General features: G+C 45.2%; 1 protein-coding gene and 1 non-coding gene across 4 annotated transcripts in view; one reads left to right on the forward strand and one right to left on the reverse strand.

Moving 5' to 3' along the window:
• IL1RAPL2 (interleukin 1 receptor accessory protein like 2) overlaps nucleotides 1–25,520 on the forward strand; it is a 684,727-nt gene that overhangs the window by 276,121 nt on the left and 383,086 nt on the right. The gene's annotated exons all lie outside the window — the stretch shown is intronic.
• TRNAP-UGG (transfer RNA proline (anticodon UGG)) lies at nucleotides 22,834–22,900 on the reverse strand. The gene has a single exon. It is a non-coding gene; the product is annotated as a tRNA-Pro (tRNA).

Here is a 25,520-nt window from a genome sequence, read left to right on the forward strand (position 1 = left end):
AAGGCAGCAGGGATTTGGATCCTGCTGCCCATTGTTCCCAAGTCTCCAAGCTCTGTTTGTATGGCTCCAATGAGCCAGGCAGGAACTCCTAAAACAATCTTCACTTGAGTACAGTACACAACAGGGTTAAACATTAGTGTAATGGCACCCGAGGGAGGTGCAGATTTAGTAGTGAAGAAATAGAATCTAGGTCAGTAAGATCACTGAAAACACCCCTTTTCGCCATATGCGATGCTTCTGCGTGCCCCTTTTGGTGGACTGAAATATACAACCTGTCTGAAATATTTATAAGGTAGATAAACAAATTTAAGGCAGGATAGTGGTCTATTTATGCTTCTTGCTTGCTTGTATATCAGGTATGCTAATAAATAGTTTTTCTCTCGGCATCAGTTTTATTAGGTGCTGTAACCATTGTAAGCTTATGTTGAGGTGTTTTTTGGGGGGTCTGTCTTAAAAAAGCATACAATCTTGTTATCCTGTTATTGCTGACCTTCTTGCCGCATCTGACGTGACTGATGACATAATAGGTAACGTGGAAGGACGGTGCATTAATATTTAATAGGGACAGATAGGTTTATTACGGAAACATGTGAAACCCTCTCACGGCTGTCGGCTGTAATGACTATGTCTGTCGAAAAGGTAGATGCCTGCTTGTTTATTTATGGGATGAAGTTTAGGAAGTCAGGATGATGAAAAGTTAAGCAACTCAGTGGAGCAATTCATCTGAATAATAACCTCCCTCAATTGCTGTTCGCCCCTGAAAATCAATTAAAGTAGGATATTCTGTTTTGTTCGTTTTAGATTTAAAGCCTGCCCCATTGGTGGGAGGGGTGCAGGCTACCAATTAAACGATGATCCTCAGCAAAACAGAATAAACTCGAAAAAAAAATTAGGCAATGTATATTCAGTTAATCAATTAGATTAGCTAGTTTTAAAAATATTTTGATTTGCTATAAATGTGTCCCTGATTAATTAGGTAATCTTTTTTTAAAACTTATTTTTAACGACAAGAAGGCACAAGATCTTCCAAAGCGTATCCAAGGGCAGTGCCTTGTAGAGCACACAGCAGTAGTATAGTCTTGATATGATGAGTTAGTGGCAGTCACCAAGTCTTCACCAGATAAGAAAGTGTTGTAGCCCTCTGGAGTGTTCCCTCTAAACTGAGTTAGAGTGAGCTAGCTCACAGATTTTTTGCCTCCAGCTCACACATTTTTATCAACTCAGGAAGGATGGTCTCAGAGCACACTAATTTATGCAGTAACTCACAACTTTAATGCCAGTAACTCTCAAGTTAATGCCAGTTAGGGTGGCCAGACCATCCCGGGCACCCGGGAATGTCCCGGTTCTGGCCCCCTATTCCCGCCTCCCGGGCTGGCTATACCGGGACCATTAGAGGTCCCGGTTTAGCCAGCCCCGGAGGCGGTGGGCCGCGCGCGCCGGCGGGGAAGGCGGCGAGTGAGTGAGGGACGCTCCCTCCCTCACTCGCCGCCTTCCCAGTCTGCACGCGGGGCCCGGCGGCGGTGGCAGAGGCCGGGGAGGCAGTGGAGAGGCCGGTGCTGGTCGCTGGAGGCCCTCCAGAGACTCTGGAGGGCCTCCAGCGACCAGCGCTGACCAGCGGAGGCCACGGAGAGGCCGGCGCTGGTCGCTGGAGGCCCTCCAGAGACTCTGGAGGGCCTCCAGGGACCAGCGCCGGCCTCTCCGCGGCCTCCGCTGGCCCGGCGCTGGTCGCTGGAGGCCCTCCAGAGACTCTGGAGGGCCTCCAGCTACCAGCGCCGACCAGCGGAGGCCGCAGAGAGGCCGGCGCTGGTCCCTGGAGGCCCTCCAGAGTCTCTGGAGGGCCTCCAGCGACCAGCGCCGGGCCAGCGGAGGCCGCGGAGAGGCCGGCGCTGGTCCCTGGAGGCCCTCCAGAGACCAGCGGAGGCCCTCCCCGGCCTCCGCAGCCGCCGCCAGCCCCGCCAGCAGCACCAGCCGCCGGGAGGAGAGGCCGCCACCCGCCCTGGATGAAGGTAAGCAGGGAGGGAGTGTTTCGAGCCCGTCCCTGTGGCATCGGTCCCATCGTTGTGGGGCCCAGGGGGCCGGTGCAGCGGCACGCTGAAGCAGCCTGTCGGTCACTTCCGGGTTCCTGTCCTGCATCTCGACCTGTGTTATTAGTGACAGGCTGCTTCGGCGTGCCGCTGTGCCAGCCCCCTGGGTCCCACAACGATGGGACCGATGCCACAGGGACGGGCTCTAAACACTCTATAACCCCTCAAAAGAACAGCAGTCTAGCTCGCTTCCCCCGAGCCCTGCCGCCATAAGCCTCAAGGGGGCTCATTTTGCAGCATCTCCCGGGGGGAGGGTGGCACCCGCACGGGACACATATCAAATGAAAGAGGGGGCGCAGGGCTATCAGAAACAGCCGGCGGAGGGAGTCAGGAGACCACCCCACTGGGGGATCCACACCCCGAAAGTGATGAAGGTGGCGCAGATAGAGCCAACAGAGCAAACAGGGCAAAATAAATAGGCTGCATTATGCAGCACAGTCTCACTGGAATCTCACTGGAATCTGACTGGCTTCTCAACATGGAACCCGTTCTCTCTAGTCTTCTCACTTTGAAAAAAGTAAAAAAAGAGTTTCATTTAACTTTACTTCCCCCTTTCCCTCTCTATAAATAATCTTGGTGTTTCCGGCGGTGATATTTGGGGGATTTTTGGGGACGTCACAGGAAGTGCTGTGAAGTCACTTCCTGTTTCCGGCAGTGGCATTTGGGGGAAATGATGTCATTTGGGGGAAATGATGTCACAGGAAGTGATGTCACTTCCTGCTTCCAGCAGGTGGTGCGGGGGAAATGATGTCACAGGAAGTGATGTCACTTCCCATTTCCGGCAGGTGGCGCGGGGGAAATGGTGTCACAGGAAGTGATGTCACTTCCTGTTTCCGGCGGTGGTATGACGTCACCGGAAGTGCCGTCACCGGAAGTGACGTCGCTTCCTGTTTCCGGCGGTGGCGTGCCGTCACCGGAAGTGACGTCACGGGGAGTGACGTCACTTCCTGTTTCCGACGGTGGCATGCCGTCACCGGAAGTGACGTCACGGGAAGTGACGCCACTTCCTGTTTCCGATGGTGGCATTCCGTCACCGGAAGTGCTGTCACCGGAAGTGACGTCTCTTCCTGTTTCCGGCGGTGGCATGCCGTCACTGGAAGTGCCGTCACTTCCTGTTTCCGGCGGTGGCGCGCCGTCACTGGAAGTGACGCTACTTCCTGTTTCCGGCGGTGGCATGCCGTCACCGGAAGTGACGTCACTTCCTGTTTCCGGCGGCGCGCGCGCACCCCTACCTCCCCCCCCCCAAAGGTGTCCCTGGCTGGCCTTCAGACATTATGGCCACCCATTGCCAGTAGCTCACAAGGTAGAATTTTTGCTCACAAGACTGCAGCTTAGAGGGAACATTGGTCCTCTCTGCAAGTTTGAGTTAGCATGAGAAGCTCTTGACTGCCAAGTTAACCTGGATGTCATGACAAGTAAGGATCCCCAGAACTGAAGAACAAAGATGAGACTATATCTTATTTCCCTTTGGTCTGAAGGACTAATTAGTCCCTTGTGGAGAGTCACTATACTTCTCCTTTGGCTGATACTGACACTAGTTAAGTATCTAGTCTGCCACTCTCAGGTGGTGTCTGGAGATCTCTTGCTTATTGCAACTGATTTCCAGGCAACAGATATCAGTTCACCTGGAGAAAATGCCCATTTTGGAAGGTGAACTCTATAGCATTATACCTATACTGAAGTTCCTCTGCCTCCCAAACCCCAGCTTCCCCAGGCTCCTCTCCCCAAATGTCCAGATATTTCCCAACCCAGAGCTGGCAATCTCTGGCAGATTTTCTTTGGCACAGGCATATTTTCTCAACTTTCTGAGCTTGATCATGTTTGCACCTATGGCTTAAAAGCCAGTTCCAAGTACTTCATCCCTCCGTCTCAACATTCGAGTTCTGTGGTCCTGACAGCTTCTGACACAGGATAGTGAGGGCAACCACAAAATTTCAAGGAGTGAGATTAAGCATTACTCTAACACTAACTCTTCAACTTTTCAGGCAGATGCTCTATTTATTAGAATGGCTTTAAAAATGTTTTCTTGGTAGTTACTCACAGTTTACTGTCAGTCACACAGTGAAATTCCTTGTGCTGTCTTGGCAATTGTTTCCTTATTAACTTTTCTTTTTTTAAAAAAAAAAATCTGCACAGCCAATTGGTTCTTCAGTGACAAATCAGAAGGCCTTCTGGGCAAAGCCCTACTTGGTCCTACTGGTGGGTGCCCTCAAAGATGTTGCTGGCAGGACTTTTTTTGAACAGGAATGCAGTTCTGACTGACTTGGCATCAGTGTTGTGTGGCCTACTATGCAAACAAGTTCCTGCTGGGCTCTTTCTACAAAAATGCTGTGTGTGAAACAAGGGTGATGTCAGGGGGTATGGCCTAATTTGCTAATGAGTTCCTGATGGTTGGTGGGAACCAAAGGCCATACCCCCTTGCCAGCTCTGGGTTGGGAAATATCTGGACATTTTGGGAGAGGAGCCTGGGGAAGCTCTGCACTACTGTGACCAAGAAAACACAGAATCCAGGGCAGGGCTGTGCAGATAGTGGAGCAGGGCTTTGCAGATAGGGACTGGCTTGATTTTTTTGGTCCAAATTTTAGAGACCTCTGATGATTTTAAGGTGCTTTTTTTGCTTGATAATTCTGATCCAGAAATAACTGAATTAGTAGCAAAGTTTTTTTTTTAGAGCTATGGTTACTTGTCCTGATAAGTAGTAGTGTGTATCAGGTTTTACTATGTTGCTACTTTGTTTTTATTTTGTAATCCTAATTTCATTCTGTATGAATTATGTATTCTTTTAATATGTAACCTGGCCAACCCTATTTCTCAGGGGTGGCCAATGGTAGCTCTCCAGATGTTTTTTGCCTACAACTCCTATCAGCCCCAGTCAGCATGGCCAATGGCTGGGGCTGATGGGAGTTGTAGGTAAAAAAACATCTGGAGAGCTACCATTGGCCACCCCTGCTCTATTTTATATATGCCAATAAAAGCTGTTATGTGAATATCTTGTGAAATAAAGTTAACATCTTAACCCAAACTAATAATAAATAATCAAACAGGGAGGAGAATCAAATCAGACATTAATTACAAATCAGGAAAGCAGAATGTTCTTATATATGGAATGTTTGTTGATTGAATTAATTTTGGTATCCTCTGTTGTCCTCTTTCTTTTTTAAAAAATACTTTCCTCCTTAATTACCTTTATTTGCTTATTACCCAAGTGTGGTCTTTTCTTATATTATTGGTTAAAATTAGCATTGACTGTGCCAGATGTTATGTCACTCCTTGTTGGGACTCTGCTAGTTACTGCTGTCTCTGCTGAGAGACAGAAAACTTCCAGGGGGGAATGTATCCTCTCATGCTCGAGTAGTGCTGAGTAAACAGATGCATTGAACTTGCTACAATTTTTCTTATTTTGTTCATCAGCAAAAGATAGCTGCTTGCCTTGACCTAGATAGCCCTGGCAAGACAGGACAATTATTTGGATAGGAGACCTCCAAGGAATATCAGGGTCAAGATGCAGAGGCAGGCTATCAAACCACTTCTCTGAACATCATCCGTGCCCCAGTAGGAGTCACCAGAGGTCACCATGACTTCCAGGCATGGGCGTGTGCGCACACATACACACATGCAAAACAAAACAAAACAAAAGATAGCTGCTTTTCCCTCCTTAGTGACGCAGGAAATGTTTGGGTAGAGATGAGGTAAAAGCAGAGCTGGTTATAGAATATTTTTGTTTTGTTTTTGAAATAGTGACAATGTATATTTATGTATGTATAACAAGGGTTAATCACTTTTCTAGATTCGGATATATTAAAAACCTTCCCCGTAACCACTAGCCATCTGCTAGGGTGCAGAATTGTTTCCTTCAGGGAAGTGTGCCTTAACGAATTTTTGACATCACTGTCATATCAGCTCAGCATTTCCCTGTCATCTCTCGCTTCTGATTAACTTTTTCTGAATTGACAGCTGCCACCAAAACTGCTGAGGTGGCAACTTAAAGCCTGTCCCAGCTTTGCAAGGTTGAAGCATTTTGCTGGTTGGCCATGTGGTAGAGGAGCAGGGGCAGAGGCAAGGCAAAAGGGCTCCAGTTATAGAAAGAAACAAACAGCATTCGCCTGATGGCTCCTTTCTGTGCTACTGTTTATACATTATATAGCACTTCCCCACAGTTTTTTTCAAGGCTGTTTTGCAAAGATTTTGCTTTTGCGTCTTCCTTGTGCAAACTGAACTTGTGATTCTTTATTTGTGTGCTATTTTTGGTTTCTTCTCACTAAATTCTGTTCATAAAATGCATATGCACATATATGTGTGTGTTTCAGTGTTATTTGTGTCAAAAATAAGCATTATATTATGTGAAAAAACGATATACTGTATATTGTGTGTGTGTGAAAACCGACAGCAAAAGAGTGGAGAAATGACAGAACTGAGAAAACATGAAGAAATATAAAAAGCACTGGGGCTCATTCACTTAGCCCTCTCAGGTGCAAGATCACCAGTGTTGCCTTGGGAATTGGGGTGGGGGGGCATGTCTTTGGCCTTCAGACAGACCCCCTACCCCGAGTTCCCAGGTGAGGGTCTTGTTTTCCATGAGCACAAAGCTCAGTATGATATCTCAAGTAAATTGAATGGGGAGGAAACAGAGACAGTAATGGTTTTTCAGTCATTATTGAACATAAAAAAACTGATAATAGGGAAAAGTAGACAGATTTTTTAAAAAACCAACTAACTTTAGGGAATTACTATGCTGCAGTAAACTGGATGTCATATAATGAAATCATGCAAGGATTTGGGGAATAAGCCACCACAAGCTAATCAGATGATTCCTGGCAGAAGTTCCACCAATTATGCTAGTTTTATCCTCCCCCAGTAGCCTATGTACCATTTGAGTGTTGAACTAGCCCTGGGGAGACCCCCTTCCATGAAGTTCACTGGCTGACCTTGTGCTTCTGTTAGCATTTCCGATTTCACAGGGGTGTTATGAGGATAAAACTGAGGAGTTGAGAACCTTAAATGACCCCTCAGCTCCTTGGAGGAAGGGTGGGATCAAATTGTGATAGGTGAGATGTGAAGTCCATGAAAATAGGCAACGTCCCAGATTAGGGAAGCAGTTGGCAGGGTAGGACAAAAGGCCAAGGGACAGGGAAGCCAGCAGAAGGGGAGGGAAGCAGTGAGGGTGTGTGTGTGGTGTGTAGGATGACAGGCAGGCACAGAAGCTGTGGAAAGCAACTGCAAATGAGAAGCAGCTGTATCCATGAGTTATCCAAACTGAGGGAGGGGTTTTAAAGCAGAACTTGAGGTTGCATAGTAGGATGTGGGACCAGATTGGCTCCTTTGTTGTCCTCTGCCAAGTTTGGTAGCTGCTTTTGGGCCTGCTCAGTTCCCTCCCTGACCAGCTTATCCCAGTGGTGCAGTCAATTGTGTGCCTGGCCTCGTATGTATTTAAGTCATGCAGCATCTGCTCAGACATATCACCAACCTGTGTGATCTGTGCTACCTACATGTGATTTTATGACTGGTGAGGAAAGAAACATGTGGGCTGAATTCACCCTAAGAGTCTGAGGTTTCTCAGTTTAATCAGAGAGGTTTTCCTGAGTCAAGGATGATGCTCACCAAGGTTTCTGCTTAATGGTCCTGTAAAAGCAGAAGATAACAGTAAAATAACATTCAATTGGCATACCTTCATAATGGCATTTGTGACACATTGCTCCCATTATTAGTAGTCATTTTCCACCTGCAGTTTACACATTTTTGAGAGCACTTAGCACAGTTTTTTTTAAAAAACCACTCTGTTATGCAGTTTCAGGAAACTATCAAGGAATTCTAAAGTGAAATGAAGCATTTCGTACACTTCCCCTCACTCCTAAGTACCTGACCTAGTTTGTCAGATATGTACAATTTCTCACAAAATTTACTAGATAATAGCTGAACTCACACCATTATCCTTAAAAAGCTGTGTCAGGATATCCTTTATATTTTTTTCCCTTCTCCCAACCATTTCAAGACTCTTCTTGGGTAGTTCTTTTTCTAATAATTCTCTGATATAATTAAAGCAGTTTTGATTAGTGTTTGTCAGTTAGATACAGAGACGACTTGGTTTTCTTCGTATATAGATTTCAGTTTTGGGAAAGGAAAGGAATGTGGTGTCCTATACTAGTTTGGCGGAGGCCCACATATAATTGTTCAGGGGTAATGGACCAGGGTCAGAATTGAGTAATCAGGGATCAGACTGTGTGCAATCAGATAGCAGAGTCCACAGGACCTTGGAGAACTCTCAGAGAACAAAGATATTTCACCAAAGTAGTAGTAGTAGAAGATGATATTGGATTTATACCCTGCCCTTCACTCTGAATCTCAGAGTGGCTTACAATCGCTTTTACCTTCCTCCCCCACAACAGACACTCTTTGAGGTGTGTGGGGCAGAGAGAGCTCTTTGCAAGAACTATGGCTGATCCAAGGCCATTCCAGCAGCTGCAAGTGGAGGAGTGGGGAATCAAACCCAGTTCTCCCAGTTAAGGGTCTGTGCATTTAACCATTGCATCAAACGGGACTCCAGTCACGCTTCTAAAATGTGGAATGGTCTGCTGACAGTCTAAATTCTGAAATTTATAAAGGAACAATGCTCTGTCATGAAGAATGTAGCAAATGGACGAAACTCCCTCCTTCCCAATCAAGGGGCTTTCCAAGGCACAGAAGAGTTGATTTGCAGATTCCTTTTATTGTTTTTTTCACATTGAATGTGGGAAGGAGAAACAAACCCTTCACCCCTTTCTCTGTTCTCCTTCGAAATTCTTCCCCATAATCACAACATCTTATACCTTTCTGTAAACAAAGGCCAACTCACAGATTGGCTACACCGGTCTTCGCCTTTGACATTCTGATTACATTCATTGGTCAAATCAGTCCCATATCCCAATTTAGAAGTGAGAGATGAATAGATATCACCTGAGGGCCGCTAATCTGGACCCCCATGCCCCACTTCCCCATACTTCATATCTGCGGTTTCTCCCCCTTCCCTGTTCGACTCCAGTGTAGGCCTTCTGGCCCAATTCCAGGATGAGTAAGCACAGAGCCTCTGCTGTAGCAGGGGGATTTGACCTTCTCCAAGAGATAACGGAACCCTAGGTATGAAGTCATTCAAAAGGTGTTTGACTACATTTCTTGCTGTTGGTGCTGTACAAGGAAATGCTTCTGGCCATCCTGATAGCTGGTCCCCAAATAATAGCAGGTACTTGTATCTTCCAGCTCTTGGTAATTCTGTGTAATCCACCTGTAGAGCCTCAAAGGGTCTGCTAGCCCAGGGCCTAGCACCTGGCACTATGACGTTCCCCTTCTTTGGGTTTGTAAATTGGCATGTGAGGCAAGCTCTAGCTTCCCGTTCTGCTTCCTGGTACAGTCCTGTGGTGACAAAAGACCGTGCCAATGTTTTTCCCATACTAGATCCCTCCAGGTGTGTAGAGGCATGAAAGTCATGTATTACCTTTCTTAGGAGAACGTGGTAGCCAAATTCTACCATTTTGTCCCAGGAACCATCCTTCTTGGTTCTCTTCTGCACCTTCTTTCTGGGCAGCCTCTCTCTTCTCTTTGGTATACATTGGCTTGTCAGGTAACTCAAGTAATGGAATCAAGGCCATTTACTTTGGAGGGGGTGCTGATCTCGACTTCAGTGCTCCTTTCTTAGCTGCTGCATCAGCCCGGTGGTTCCCTCTTGCTTCGGGTGTTGTTAGGCACTGGTGGGCCTTCACATGGATCACTGCAACCTCCTTTGGCAACATAACATTCTCTAAAACAACCAAAATCTGTTTTTCATGCATTTAGAAAATTCTTCTCTTTCCAGAGTGACCCAAAGGTATGTACCACCCCAAAGGCATACTTAGCGTCTGTGTAAATGTTTACCCTTTGTCCCTTAGCTCTCTAAAGAGCCTGATTCAAAGCAAAGAGTTCTGCAGCCTGTGCAGAGAACGTTGGGGGAAGTGGACCTGACTCCAGTGTTTCATGCTCTGTCACTATCATGTAACCAGTGTACCTGATACCTTCTCTGATGAAACTGCTTCCATCAATGTAGAGCTCCAGGTCTGCATTCTGGATGGGGAAATCTCTCAAATCCGAACGACTCATTGTAACCTGATCCATTACCTCCAGACAATTGTGGGTCAGGTCTCCTTCTGGTAGGGGCATTAGGGTTGCAGGATTCAGTCAGTTACAGGCCTCAAAGGTGATGTCATATGGTCCTAGAAGAAGCACCTCATACTTTGCTAGGCATGAGTTGGTTAGCCACTTGGCCCCCCTTTGCTGTAAAAGAGACACTACATAATGGGGACAATAAACATGTATTCCATGATCCAATGTCAGCTTCCTTGCCTCCTCTACCCCAATGGCTGTAGCAGCCACTGATCGCATACAGGATGGCCAACCTTGAGCTGATGTGTCTAACTGTTTTGACAGATATGCAACTGGCTGAAGTTGCTGCCCTAATTTCTGGGTCAGCACCTCACTCATCTGGCCTTTTCTTTCATGTATTGACAGTTGGAATGGTTTCCTAAGGTCTGGTAAACCCAGGGCAGGGGCTGTCATGAGTGCTTTCTTAATCTCTGTCCATGCACAAACCTCTTTTGGTGTCCAAACCAAAATTTCTGGGTGGTCTGAGTGACATTTCTCCACTGGGGGGGGGGGCATGTGATTGCACTATAGTTGGCTATGAAGTTTCTTACATACCCAGCCATTCCCAGGAGAGTGCGTAGGGCTTTCTTGGTAGAAGGGAGGGTAATTGGCAGATTGCCTCCTTTCTTTCTCTCAGGAGTTCCTTCTGTCCCTGTGATATGCAGAATCCAAGATATTTTACTGACCTTTTTATCAGTTGTGCCTTGGTCTTGGACACCCTGTATCCCTGCTTTCCCAGGAAGTTCAGGAGTGATATTGTTGCTTCTGTGACTGAGTACTGATCCGTGCCTGATAACAACAAATCATCTGAATATTGGATTAGTGCCAGTTTCTCACCTCCAGTCCAGGCCCTTAGGCTTTGTGCTAAGCAATTTGAAAAAATTGTGGGAGAGTTTGCAAACCCTTGTGGTAAATACACCACCTTAAATGTGACTTTAGTCCTGTACTTGGGTCAGTCCACTCAAAGGCAGATCTCTTGAACTTGGGTCCACAGGAATACTGAAGAAGGCATCTTTGAGATCTAAGACAGAGAACCATCCATGCTCCCCTGGAATAGTTGATGGAAGAGTGTAAGGGTTGGGAACCACTGGGTGTAAACTTTTGACTAAAGGTTTAATATGACGAAGATTGTGAATGAGCCTCCAGGTCTTCTGTTCCTGATCCTTGGGCACAGCTAAAATGGGTGTGTTGAATGCTGAGTTGCACTATTCTGATCTCCCCTCTAAAATAAACCTATGATGGGCTTTAACCCTTGACGCCCCTTTGCTGAAATTGGATACTGTGGGATCCTGACTGGGAGAGCTCCTGGCTTCATTTTGATCTTTACTGGTGTGACTCCTTTGCCAAGTCTGGAAAACCATCCTCTGCCCATACCGTAGGATCCACCCCCTTCAAGGTCTCTGACTCTCCCTCCTCTTCTTGTTGCTCGTTCCCTGGGTCTGTGACTGCTCTCAAGGCTGCTAAATAATGAGGGGCTTGCTGCATTGGGATACTTAAGGTGACTCCTTTGTCACCAAAGTGCAAGGTTGCTCCAAGCTTACACAAAAGGTCTCTTCCCAAGAGGGCTATTGGGCAATCAGGGGTTAAAAGGAATGAATGGGATAAGTGATGCCCATCTACAGACACTTCACATTCTTGGAGGAATCTCTGAATACTGGGAACCCCCCCCCCAAAAAAAGCTCCCACTATTAGAGTGCTTTTCTCTGTAATTGGCAAGTTTGGGGGTGCAGTTGGAAGAGAAGACTACGTAGCCCCAGAATCAACCAAAGCTGTAAAATTCTTTCCCCCCACTGTGAGTTTTAACAAGGGTTTGGCCAGTGGGGATTCTGATAAGCCTTGCCCCTGACATCCCTAAGCTATATTCCTGAGCCGCTCTGAGCCTGCCTCGGCGGGGAGGGCGGGATATAAATAAAAATTATTATTATTATTCCCATGATTCAGAGCCATGGATGGCATTTGGCCAGAAGGAAGCAAAGGAGGAGGAGGTGGAGGGAAAGCTGCCAGGGAAAGACTGCTCCCCCCATCATGGTTCTCCGTTGTGGCCAGGATCTCCTCCAATGGCCTTCGGTGCCACACTGCAGACATTGATTGAGCCATACAGGGGTCTGGGGTCTTCCTCCTGGTTCCCTCTGGTTCCCTTGGGGTCTTCCTCCCATCCCCTGTGGATTCCCATGAATTGCACGGGCTAACATCAGACTCTTGCTCTTTTGTTTCTCCACCTCTCTGTTAGCATAGACCTTATATGCTATTTCTACCAATTGGGAAGAGGTCTTATTCTCCCAATTGAAGAGTTTCTGTAACTTTCTTCTTATGTCATCAGAAGCATTTCCAATATAAATTGCCACAAAGTCCTTCTATTCTCCTCCTCCGGTCCATGTCTGCCCAGGTCCTAAAACCCTCCATAAGCCGTCCCAGAAACTGTGAAGGATCTTCATCCCGCCTTTGCTTAATTTCCCAAACCTTGTTCATGCTAACCACTTTAGGGATTGCCTTCCTCATTCCTTCTGCCAGCCAAGTACAACATGTGGCATATTTTTCTCTTCCCTCAGGGGTCTTATAATCCCACTTGGGGTCTGTTGCAGGGAATATAGTATTCACGTCTCTCATGCTCCCCTCACTCTAGCTTGCTCAGCTATCGAACAGAGGTCCCGTGCCTTGTCGACAACTAGCTTCCGTTCCTCTGGGGTTAATATCTGATTCATGATTTGTTGTGCGTCTAGCCATGTGGGTTGAAACATATTGCATAAATCCTGAAATTCCCTGGCAACCACATCAGAGGCTTCTCTGAACTTAGGCAGAGTGCGTTTCCAAGCAAGGAAATCAGCATTTGAAAATAAGCAGTAGACAAAGGTAGTTTGCCCTCCAGCTCCAGGAGCCACTGCCTCCCTAAGTGGAAACATTGTTTCTGGCATTTTTGTTTCTGACCCTTCCTCCCCCTTTTCTTGGTCTGGGGATTCCAGCTTGATTTGGGAGTCTACCTCGTGGGGCTGGTTTTGTGTCTCCAGTCTGAGTGCTCGTATCTGTGAATGTGTGCACATGCAGCTTGTAGCTCCGTCTGCTGGTCCCTGCTCTTCTTCCTTAGGGAGGTGTGGGGTACTGGTTTGGAAGGTCCATGCCCTCTCTCTCTCTATTCCCCTCTGGAACTCATGGAAACTCTCTGCTGGTGGAGATTCCCCAACCCGAGAAATGCTGGCAAGGTCTGTTAACATTTGTTTTACTTGTGCCTCCATTCAGTCCATGGACTGGCTTAGTAAGAATACCTCTGAGTCATGTTTTGCTAATTGACTCTCTCTGTTTCTGTCTCTCAGTGTCTCTGGTTGTGTAAATGGGTTCATGTTTGGGTAAGATTGGCTTCTCTGTTGTGTTTTCACTGGCAATGCCGGGGGTGATGAATGCATTTTTGGCAAAGAGTCTCTGTCCAGTTCCCTGTGTGTTGTTAAACTCTGATAAGCACTTGGGATTGGCAGATTCCCAGCAGACTCATTAATGTCCATTCTCTCTGCTATTTTCAGAGAGCCAGTGCTCTCTTTAGAAGTTTTTTTCCCACAGGCTTGCAGCTGCATAAGAAAATGAGGCTGCCTGCTCTCCCCTGCTTGCTCCTGTTGAACTCCTGGTCTGGCTTAGATTATGTCCCCTTATGCTTAATTGTCCGGAGCTGTCCGGAACCGAAGGTACAGAGGCTTGTCCACCTCCCCCAACTGGGGAAAGAGGAACCAAACTAGGAGCTGGTAAGGGAGATTGCTGGACCAACACAAATGAAATAAGCTCCATTGGATCCTCTATTGGTAATGTTTCTGAATCACTAGAATGAGCAGCCTTGGGCAAACCTATGTTTTGGGCTTTGGATTTCTGTCCCTGCTTACTTTCCCTAAGGAGCATTTGCAGAGTCTTAGGCAAGCGCCGTCCCTCCCATTTGCTAAAACAATTCCACATTTCTTTTGCCTTGCTAGGAAAGCAGTTCACAAACTGTCACAATTCTTAACCTCTTAAGCAATTCACAACCTCTTAACTTCTTAATCTCTATCAGTGCCAGAGACAAACACAGTGGAGGGGGAAGGAAAGGGACCAAGAGATCAGGCTCTGTGTAGTTTCTCTCTATGTTTTCTTAGCCACACATCTGTTGGCAGGGACTAACTGAAATTCCTGCTTGTTGGCTCCTGACCCGTTATCTCTCTGTGCTTACAACTGTGGAGAAAACTTCACAAGCAGTTAGGATAGGGAAGGCAAGAGAATGGAGCAGCATACAATCTTAGATGTTTGGCACACAGACAACAAGTTCAGACAAATACAAACAAATTCAGCAATTTAACATTCTAGGAACTGGTTCCCAATCTTTTCCTTCCTAGGGGCTTTTCTGGCACCCCTCCCACCTGAAAGTGCGGCCCTGGCCATTTGCCAAATCAAAAGGACTTACTAGGGACTTATAACACTTCCCAAAAGTTACCCAACCGAGTCAGCTGATTTCTCTGTTGATCTGCAGATCCACCCTTCCACCTCTGGTCTCTGGCCTCGTCTCCCTCTACACGTCCACAGAGCCGCCTTCCCTGGGGTTGGTGAGAGCCTTCAGACAGCTGAAAATTCAGCTCTGGCGCCTGGATCCAAGGGCAGTCTTCCTTCCCCAGTCCGGTGTGGGTTCAGCAGTCCAAGCAGAAGTTAGGGCCCAGAAGCATGATCTTGGTGGAACCTCCAACTGTAGCAAATGGACGAAACCCACTCCTTCCCAATCAAGGGGCTTTCCAAATGACAGAGGTGCAGAAGAGTTGATTTGCAGATTCCTTTTATTGTTTTTTCCACATTGAATGTGGGAAGGAGAAACAAACCCTTCACCCCCTTCTCCGTTCTCCTTCAAAATTCTTCCCCATAGTCACAACATCTTATACCTTTCTGTAAACAAAGGCCAACTCACAGATTGGCTGCACCAGTCTTTGCCTTTGACATTCTGATTACATTCATTGGTCAAATCAGTCCCATATCCCAATTTAGAAGCGAGAGATGAATAGATACCACTCGGGGGTCGCTAATCTGGACCCCCATGCCCCACTTCCCCATACTTCATATCTGTGATTTCTCCCCCTTCCCTGTTCGACTCCAGTGTAGGCCTTCTGGCCCAATTCCAGGATGAGTAAGCGCAGAGCTCCTGCTGTAGCAGGGGGATTTGACCTTCTCCAAGAGATAGGCTCCCGGGGACTCCCAGAGGTAGAAGAAAGCTTACTTTCCATCGAAAGATGTTTACAGAACAAAATGAAGATAACAAGTCTTTGCTAAAGAAGAGACTTCCTCTTGTATCTAAAATGCCTAGCAAAGATTCTAACAGTAGCCCATTGTTCTTTGTTAGGACTTTGGAACCAAAATCATAGAAGAGGCCCTATAATACTTTTAAGGCAAGCTCAGCAAATATAATACTCCAAATATAATACTTTGAACACATATATAATACTTTGTTAAGGCAGGTTAGTGCAAATGATCAAAATTAGTGCAATTCTATTTGGCACTCTGTCCATGCTCTAATGCAAATCGGAACCTACGTCCAACAAGAACTTTGGTGTCATTTGGCAGCAGTTCTTACAGGCACAGCAGTTCTTACAGGAACTGAGGGGCACTGGGAGGACTAGCAGAGCAGACGGGTTCCTTTTTTGAAGGATCTGAATTAATAGCATCAGCAACACAGTCGGAGGTTAGGTCCTCTGCTTCAAGATAGCCTGAGAATAATCTGCTGTTCTACCTCTGGTTGGGGTGGCGTTCAGAACTTAAAGATCTTGAACTCAAGCCCTCCATACCTACATCACTATGAATAGATTCTATGGCATCTATCTCTCGGTCCTCACTGGCTTGCTTGTATGTGGCACTTCTATGCTTTCTGCATATGAACAGAAAGATTGAATGTGGCTGTAATTAGTTCAGAAGCTATTGTGCAGGATTTCTTGGGTAGCAGGTATTAAACATCAGCAAGGATATACTAGTCGATTGCTGTGGTTCAAATATCAAAGTCTGCCTAGTTTGTGAACATGTCACAAGATGTGAATTTTCTTGAGAGAAAACCTGAGCTTTTGTCTTAATAACTGGAAATAGGGTAAATGCAAGTACTCACTAGCTGTGGTTCCTTATGTGTTTTGGAAGAAGATGTGAAGTATTAATAAAGAAGCAGCTAGTAGAAAAGGAGATGGCTGGACAGCGTTACTGATGTAACAAACACGAATTTGAGCAGACTTCGAAGGATGGTGGAAGACAGGAGGGCCTGGCGTGACTTTGTCCACGGGATCGCAAAGAGTCGGACTCGACTGTGCAACTGAACAACAACAAAGTAGAAAAGGATTCATGGATGTTTCATGGTTTATGTTGGTGATGGTCCTTTGAGATTAGAAGAATGTAAGATAACATCTGCTGTAATCACTGGTGTCTTCTCACCTACTGCTGCATGAAGTGCGGTTTATTGTTTTGTAGGAATAATTACAATGTGATGTTGACTTCCGTAATAACACATTGATTTATTTGATTACATCAGTAATGAAGGAAGCAGTGTGCTTCTGTTATGGTAGGTTTCCTTTGGACTCTTTTTGAGAACACTTTACTGACTTGATTGGTGGGGGTGTGTGATGTTCTTGCTTTGTCAGTTTGTGGGCTTGTTAGATGTGTTATTTCCTTTCTGCCTGGTGTATCTCTGAATTGCTCTGTAGTTCCTACATTCCTGCTTGGTGAACCTTTAGGTTCTTTTAGGACATGTGTGATCACGCTCCACATGTAACTCCAGTTTGGACCATGTCTATGCATGCAGAAGAACCAAGGTGGTGGTAGGTTACTGTGTCTGAAGTGATGCCTTATGGTGGGGCATAAGAAATTGTATTTGGAGTTTTCGAAACCTTCTGGCACCATGGAAATTGGATGCAGGACAGGAGAGCAGATATTCTTACACAGTCATTCCCATCGTCCAGATACGTAATTCAGTGGGGTTTGTGCAGGAGAACATCTTGGTTCTAGAATGAGAGGAAAGAAGGAATAAAGACGGCTGTTTTGAAGAAGTGGTCACTTTTTGCAGATTGCCATTTTTAATCTTCGTACCCGTTTGTCTTTGTGTGCAAACTACAGCTGTCAGGCAGCCATCTGGCAATCTCACCATTTAGGGTGGTCTGTGTGGCATTGATCAGAGCCCTGGCCTTTCCTGCTGTGGCCCTGGCTCTATGCAACGGGATCCCTGAAGAGGTGAGCCCCTCCCGCCCTGGAGATCTACTGGAGGCACTGCAATGCCTGCCTGTTTGCCAGAGCTTTTTGAGGGACTTTGAGTAGTAGGCATCTTTTAAGGGACAGAGATTTGGGGTTTGCAATTTTATTTTTGGTTTTTCCTGAAAATGTTTTTAATTGTTATTGTAAGCCAATTGAACCATGAAGAAGGGTGTGATATAAATGTTTTAATTATAATAGGTCAGCTCCATAGTTTGGGTAGGCTGCAAACTCATGGATTGGGTGCCAAAGATGAATTACTAGCATAATTAGCTGTCACTGTTCCTTCAGGATTCAAACCCTTCTGCTGGCTGTAATTCTAAGAGCATGTTCTTGGTGGAAAACCCCATTGAATAAAATGGGACTTTCTTCTGAGTAGACCTACTTAAGATGGCATGTGCTCTGTCTCTTTCTACTGTAGCCTGATTCTTACACCTAAGCTGAGCATGTCATTTTTCAGATGCCAAGTGGGACAAAGGGAAACTCGTGTCTTAGTGCCAGCCTCTATTTCAGTCCAAAATATGCAGCCATTGAATGCACAGATGTTTTTAAATCACGTTTCAGCATGTTGTCTAATTTTTACAGCATGTCATTACTGTAACTACCCCAATGAAAATGAAAGAGGAAATTGGTTTGGCTTCTAAAATCAATGAGCCATTAAATAGGGGACAGTCATCTGCAATAGGAATTTGGAATATTTAATTAGCTTGGTGGCCAGTTGCCTATTTCATTCTCCCTTCAAAATATCAAGTGTGTGCTGCTGTTTTGGCTGAAGTCTGGCAAGATACTTTTTTTAAAAAAGGGAACCGTCAATCCTCCCACATCAAGGCCTGCTGTCCAGGCTATTAAGTTTCAGGTGTTGGACTACATTACTGTAACAAATCACAGTGTGTAATCCCGGCAACAGTCCTAGATCAAATCTATGTACTTTGCATGCTTAAATTGGTCTAATAGCCATTCCCACTACCCAGGAATTCCAGGAAATTTAATTTTGGGATGAATGCAGGGTTGCCAGCTCTGGGTTGGGAAACACCTGAAGATTTTGGAGGAGGAGCTTGAGGAGGATGGGGTTTGAGGAGGGGAGGAAGTTATGGTTGCCAATCCCCAGTTGGGGACAGGGGATCCCCCAGTTTGGAGGCCCTCCCTCTGCCTTAGGGTTATCAGAAAGCGGGGGTGGGGGGAGGAGGGAGGTGTCTGCTGGGCACTCCATTACACCCTATGGAGACCAATTCCATAGGGTATAATGGAGAATTGATCTGTGGGTCTCTGGGGGGGGGGCTGTTTTTTGAGACAGAGGCACCAAATTTTCAGCATATCATCCAATGCCTCTCCTCACCCCCCCCCCCAAAGTTTCAAAAAGTTTAAACCAGGGAGTCCAATTCTTTGAGCCCCAAAAGAAGGTGCCCCTATCCTTCACTATTTCCTATGGAGGGAAGGCATTTAAAAGGTGTGTGGTCCTTTTAAATGTGATGGCCAGAACTCCCTTTGGAGTTCAATTATGCTTGTCACAGCCTTTCTCCTGGCTCCACCACAAAGTCCCTAGATATTTCTTGAGTTGGACCTGGCAGCCCTAGAGGAAGTAGGGTATAATTGCTGTAAAGTCCACTTTCCAAACAGCCATTTTCTCCAAGAGAACTGTTGCCTGGAGATCAGTTATAATGGTGAGAGATTTCCGTCCACCACCTGGTGATTGGCAACCCTAGGTAGTGTGTGGGGTGGAGAGCCCTCCATTCGAAACTACATTCTCTCAGGTTCTAGGGAAGAAAGCTATGAAAGTTAAAGCAATATAAAGCCAATGCAGGCTTGTAATGCAGATTTCTATACCTATGGAGATTTAGCAAAGAATGTTTTAAAGGTTGCTATTTCAGGCTATGATAGCTGTACATGCGTTCAGTGTTTTCACTGTGCAGGAGCATTCGGGCAGTAAATCTCAGCCCCCTCCTGTTTTTCAGTAATGGCGAAGTCCCAGGAGGAGTATAGGATGTGTTTTAGCTGAATGTTGTGTGGGGCCATGATTTTTCTAGCCTTTTGGAGAATGTTTGGGAAACATTAACATCAATGTTTAAAGCCAGACAAGCATTTTCTCCCATGTGTGATTATCCCTTTGATGGCGCTGTATACTGAATCAGATCATTGTCTGACTGGCAATGGCTCTCCAGGATCTGAGGCAGAAAGAGGTCTTTTCTCAGAAATTCTGCCTGAGATCCAGGGATTCAGCTGATGATCTTTTGCTTATAAAGCATGGGCTCAGCAGAGAGCTGTCGTCATTAATGGTGATTATTCCAGCTAATCCTGGAAAGCTGTGAAATTTATTTTTTACACACTTGGGTATGTCTTTATGAATTTGGGTGGCATTCTCTTTTTTCTGTGGTTGTATGATGGCACTGTGGTTGTATGATGGTTTAGAACAGCTTGAGCACAAATGCAGCAAAACCCTGCATTGAAGTACTGGCATTATTTGGGCACTAAATCCAAAAACTGCACCAGATAGATCTATTCAATATCCCTGCCAAATACAGACTTTCTCTACTGCATGAGCATTTGTATTTTCCAGAGCTGCTTTATCTGGCCTAAAGTCTCCTGGACTCCCCGTGAGATGATGTAGGCATTTTCAACTTTAAGCAATTGCATTGTCAGTACTGCTTTTGCTGATATTCATGGTAAATTTGTCCTCTGTTAATTTAATCAGGAGCACTGGAAAGGAGTCACTGCCTCAGGCGCGCTCTTACAGCAGCCTCTAATACCAATTTAAGTCACATTAAAGTGGTACAAGAAAGCAGCCACTAACGCGCAGTTCTTTTTCTTGCATTGATTAAGCTGTTCTCTTAAGCCATAGAAGGGAGGTCAAATTGGCAACTCTCCTTAGTTTAAGATGCTGCGTTCCAGTTGGATTGGGTTTAGAACAGCTGCTTTTATAACTGAGACACCTGGCTATGAATGTAGCCTATGAACTGCCTTGCTGGATTAGGCTAGGTTTTTTTGAGTCCAGTATTCTGTGCCCAACCAGATGATGATGAAGAAAAATGATAATATTTAGACTGCACTTCAAGTGCATTTTGTGTGAGTAATCCTTGCAATATCCACATGAAACTGACCTGTGTTAGCAACAGCGTTATGTGGGGTGGGAGGGCTGAGGCTGAAACAATAATATCTGACTTTGGGGAGGGCTCTTTTCAAAACTGAACAAGGATTTTTTTCCTTCCCAAGACCAACACTGATGTCTAAACCAGCTCTTTTATTTAAGCATCATGTGTTAATGCTAAAATGTCTTTTAATAGATTTTGCCATAGGTGCTAACTGGTCATTTCTTCTCGGTCTTATGTGGGACTTGAAAGCCTGTGAAGTTCAGAGCTGATGAGAGTCACTTGAATCTAGCCAAGAGACTTTATAGTTTCTCTGCTCCCCTGGCAGCCCAAATGCCCCCCTTCCCCATGCTCCTGGTGCACTAGGGGAACTCTGGGTCGAGAAAAACCTGGAGATTTTGAGGGTGGAGCCTGGGGAGGGTGTGGTCTGGGAAGGAGAGGAATCTCCGCAAGGTACAATGCCATGGAGTCCATCAGGGCTATTTTTCTGGAAAAAGAGGTGTCAGAACTCTCGAGCAAAATGAAGATGCATATGGGTACCCCTCATGAACTTTTAAACATTTTTTTGAAAAAATTGTTTCCACAAGGAGATTCTGGAACTCTATTCCACTGTGTTCCCCCAGGGGGGAAAAAGTCCTGGAGTTCACCCTCCAAAGCAGCCATTTTCTCCAGAGGAATGGATCTTGGTCATCACCTATAATAGCAGGAGATCTTCAGGTGCCACCTTGAGGCTGGCAACACAGTGCTGCACTTTAAAGCGCAAAAAAGAGGCAAGAAAGAAAATCTTCATGGTCAGAAATTCTTCTTCCCATGTAAATGCTTGGCTGGATCCAAGCCAGAATCTCCTCTCATAAGCAAGTCAGTAAGGTACATCTACAATGAACTCTGAAGGAGAGTTTTTCTAACTTTCATTCTAGAATTTCCCCCTGAATTAAAACTGGAGGCATGCTTCATTCTTGCTCCTGGAACATGTACTTTATGATGATGTATAAACAAGAATTAAGTGGAGCCCTTCCAAAATGTGTTTGTGATCAATATCAGCCAGCGAAAACTCATACAGAGACTCATTAGGCAATCTTTTCTGAGGGCAAGTACTTTTGTTTTGTGTCTCTATACAAAGAAATGACATAACCGCTTACCAATAGTACAGAGACTGATTGTAAGTTTGCAGTGGGAAGCCTCTTTTGTAAGTACCCTTAGGCTTACAGGAACCTTTAATTATTTAATCATTTTATTTATCATGGCATGTTGATAGCTCTCTAATGACCCACAGTTTGGGAATCACTTCACTAAATTCTTGGGATAGTACCTGTGAATCAGTAAACTGGCAATGCTGTTAAAAGAAATTTTAGCATAATCATGAGACTTAAATGAAAGAGCTGGTTTGGAAAGCTTGACTCTCGAAAACTTATACCCTGAAAAATCCTGTTGGTCTCTAAGGTGCTAATGGACTTGAATCTTGCTCTAACTTCCTGGGGTTATTTTGTGATTAGGTTGTATTTCTTTAAAATGTTCTGGGTTTTTAGCTTTCTTAATCCTAGGCTAGAATCCCAATAAAATAGACTTTCTTTGTACAGTGAGAAATGTGCATTCCTTGTGGTGGTTCATCCTCTGATTCACCTTTTCTTTAAATAATTTAAAGGAGAACCTAATATACATTTTTATAGGCAGATGGGAATGTACAACCAGCCTAATCTTTTTAAAGGGCTGTTTGCTTATAAATCCAGGTGAATCTGAAGATGCTGCAGACAAGCACTTTACCCCCCCCCCCCCAAAAAAAACCCATTGACTTTCCCCTAAAAATAACAGTTTCTATTTTTCACTGCAGCATAATTTCTTTACACTGCCTGTATAAAAAATGTACTTGCCGGTATGCTTAAGAGTTACCTACAGCCAATTTTTACACTCAGGGAGTCCTCAAAATCTTGACCCAGACAGAAGCCAAATGATGCCCCTCTCCACGTGAGGCATGCTGTAGTATCAGAACCAAAATGTACAAGAATGGATACTGGAGAGGATGGGCTTTTCCAAAATCTATTGAGTTCTCCCCTTCTCCCCCAAATCTACAGGCAAATCCCCAGATCCAGCTATAAGTAATCTTAGACAGAAATCTCCAGCAACTCTAGAAACTACATGTTCAGATTGCTGTGAGATAATGGAGCTTTGAACATATGGAACATATGGAGCTGCCTTATACTGAATCAGACCTTTGGTCCATCAAAGTCAGTATTGTCTTCTCAGACTGGCAGCGGCTTTCCAGGGTCTCAAGCTGAGGTTTTTCACACCTATTTGCCTGGCCCCTTTTTCGGAGATGCCGGGGATTGAACCTAGGACCTTCTGCTTCCAAAGCAGATGCTCTACCACTGAGCCACCGTCCCTCCCTTTCCTTTCAGAAATAATGGAGACCTGGTGTACCATCTGGATAAGAGTGATTGTAGCTAGGGATGGGTATGAACCCAAAAATGAACCGCAGTTCAAGCATGAACTGAGTCAGTTTGTAGTTCATTTTGAACCAGTTCACTTGGTCACGTCGTTCCCAAACCAAAAAATAAACTGCCTTTTCCCCTTGATGGTTCATTTGGTTAGTTTTTGTGGTTTGTTTTTCCAGACAGCTGGGCACCAATTAAATCAATTCCTAGGCAATGCTGGGGGTGGACTACTGGGAACCCGAGAAACACCCATAGCTATTGTCTATAGCTTGATTAGCAGCTCTGGGAGCCAATCATGGAGCTTCCATTCTGCTCTATAGGAGCAGACACACTGACTCAGCTGCTTTCACTTTGAGAGAAGAGTTAGTTATTGTGAGCGCTGAAGCTGAGCTTTCATGGGGGCACCTGCTTTGGGGGGCTATAACTTGAACATTCCAAAGCCAATCTTTGCCGAACTTGGAGGGTGGTTGGAGGGGAGCCTGCTGAAGACCCCTGGTGAGTTTGGCATCTCTAACTCACAATAGGGATGTTCTACACCTCCTGAACCAAATGAACCATGTACCGGTTCAGGAAATCAAATGAACCATGAACCAACACAAGCACCAGTTTGGGCAATCAAATGAACCATGAACCAACATGAGCACCATTTTCCTGGCTCATGCCCAAGCCTAATTCTAGCCAGTAAGATCCAGGTAGAGAGATCTCATTTCAACCACAGTTCTGTAGGTGACATACTTATTTACATGTACAAGTAGCGGAATGATGAGCCAATAAGAATGTGTTATCTCTTTATCGTATGCACTGAGAATGATGGTGCTTGCAATGTAGCAGGTACAGAAAGCTTCTTCTCCCTCCACACCTTTCCCCAAAACTCAATCCATATAGTAATTCTGAAATGACAAATGGAGGAGGGTCATAACTGAGTGAGCAGAGCACAGGCTTTGCATGCAGAAGATCTCCAGAAAGGATCTCAGGTCATAAGGGATGAAAGAAAGATTATTGTCTGTTGGAGGCCCTGAGGGAACCACGACCAGTCAGAGTAGAATGCCCTGAGCTAGATGGACCAGTGGGCCAATGCAGCATAAGGCAGTGTTATATATTTATGCGTTCAAGGATTTTGGTGTAATATTTGCTCCTCCCCCTACCCCCAGTCACTGGCATATTCCAAACTATGACATTTTCAGTCACATTACTGAACTGCCTTGAACCATAAGGCAAAGTTGTAAAAAGTAAGAAGGACTTTTTTAAGTGGTGGAAAGCTAGTCCAAGTGAGATTAATAAAAGGGAACACAGGCTGTGGCAAATCAAATGCAAGACTGTGATCAGGCAGACAAAAAGGGACTATGAGGAGCATATTGCAAAAAATATAAAGACCAACAATAAAAATTTCTTCAAATATATTAGAAGCAGGAAACCAGCCAGGGAGGCAGTGGGGCCCTTGGATGACCAAGGGGTCAAAGGATTACTGAAGGAGGATAGAGAAATGGCTGAGAAGCTGAATGCATTTTTTGCCTCTCTTTTTACTGTAGAAGATGAGAAGTGTTTGCCCACTCCAGAACCACTAATTTTGGAAGGGGTGTTGAAAGACCTGAGTCAGATTGAGGTTACAAGAGAGGAGGTCCTACAACTGATTGATGAATTAAAAACTAATAAGTCACCAGGTCCGGATGACATACATCAAGAGTTCTGAAAGAACTCAAAGTTGAACTTGTGCATCTCCTGACAAAAATATGTAATCTTTCATTGAAATCTGCCTCCGTTCCTGAGGACTGGTAGCAAATGTCACCCCCATCTTTTAAAAAGGTTCCAGAGGAGATCTGGGAAATTACAGGCCAGTAAGTCTGAAAGTTGGTAGAAACCATTATCAAGGACAGAATGAGTAGGCACATTGATGAACACAAGTTATTGAGGAAGACTCAGGGGAAGATCTTGCCTCACTAACCTGTTGCAGTTCTTTGAGGGGGTGAACAAGCATGTGGACAAAGGGGACCCAATAGATGTTGTTTACCTTGACTTCTAGAAAACTTTTGATAAAGTTTCTCATCAAAGGCTCCTTAGTAAACTCGAGAGTCGTGTAGTAAAAGGACAGGTCCTCTTGTGGATCAAAAACTGGCTAATTAATAGGAAGCAGAGAGTGAATATAAATGGGCAGTCTTCGCAGTGGAAGACGGTAAGCAGTAGGGTGCCGCAGGGCTCAGTACTGGGTCCCATGCTCTTTAACTTGTTCATTAATGATCTGGAGTTGGGAGTAAGCAGTGAAGTGGCCAAGTTTGCAGATGACACTAAATTGTTCAGGGTGGTGAGAACCAGAGAGGATTGTGAGGCACTCCAAAGGGATCTGTTGAGGCTTGGTGAGTGGGCATCAACATGGCAGATGAGGTTCAATGTGGACAAGTGCAAAGTAATGCACATTGGGGCCAAGAAATCCCAGCTACAAAATACAAGTTGATGGGTTGTGAACTGGCAGAGACTGACCAAGAGAGAGATCTTGGGATCATGGTAGATAACTCACTTAAAATGTCAAGACAGTGTGCGATTGCAATAAAAAAGGCCAACGCCATGCT

Source organism: Heteronotia binoei, chromosome 11, assembly GCF_032191835.1.
Source record: "Heteronotia binoei isolate CCM8104 ecotype False Entrance Well chromosome 11, APGP_CSIRO_Hbin_v1, whole genome shotgun sequence".
Classification (NCBI taxonomy): domain Eukaryota; kingdom Metazoa; phylum Chordata; class Lepidosauria; order Squamata; family Gekkonidae; genus Heteronotia; species Heteronotia binoei.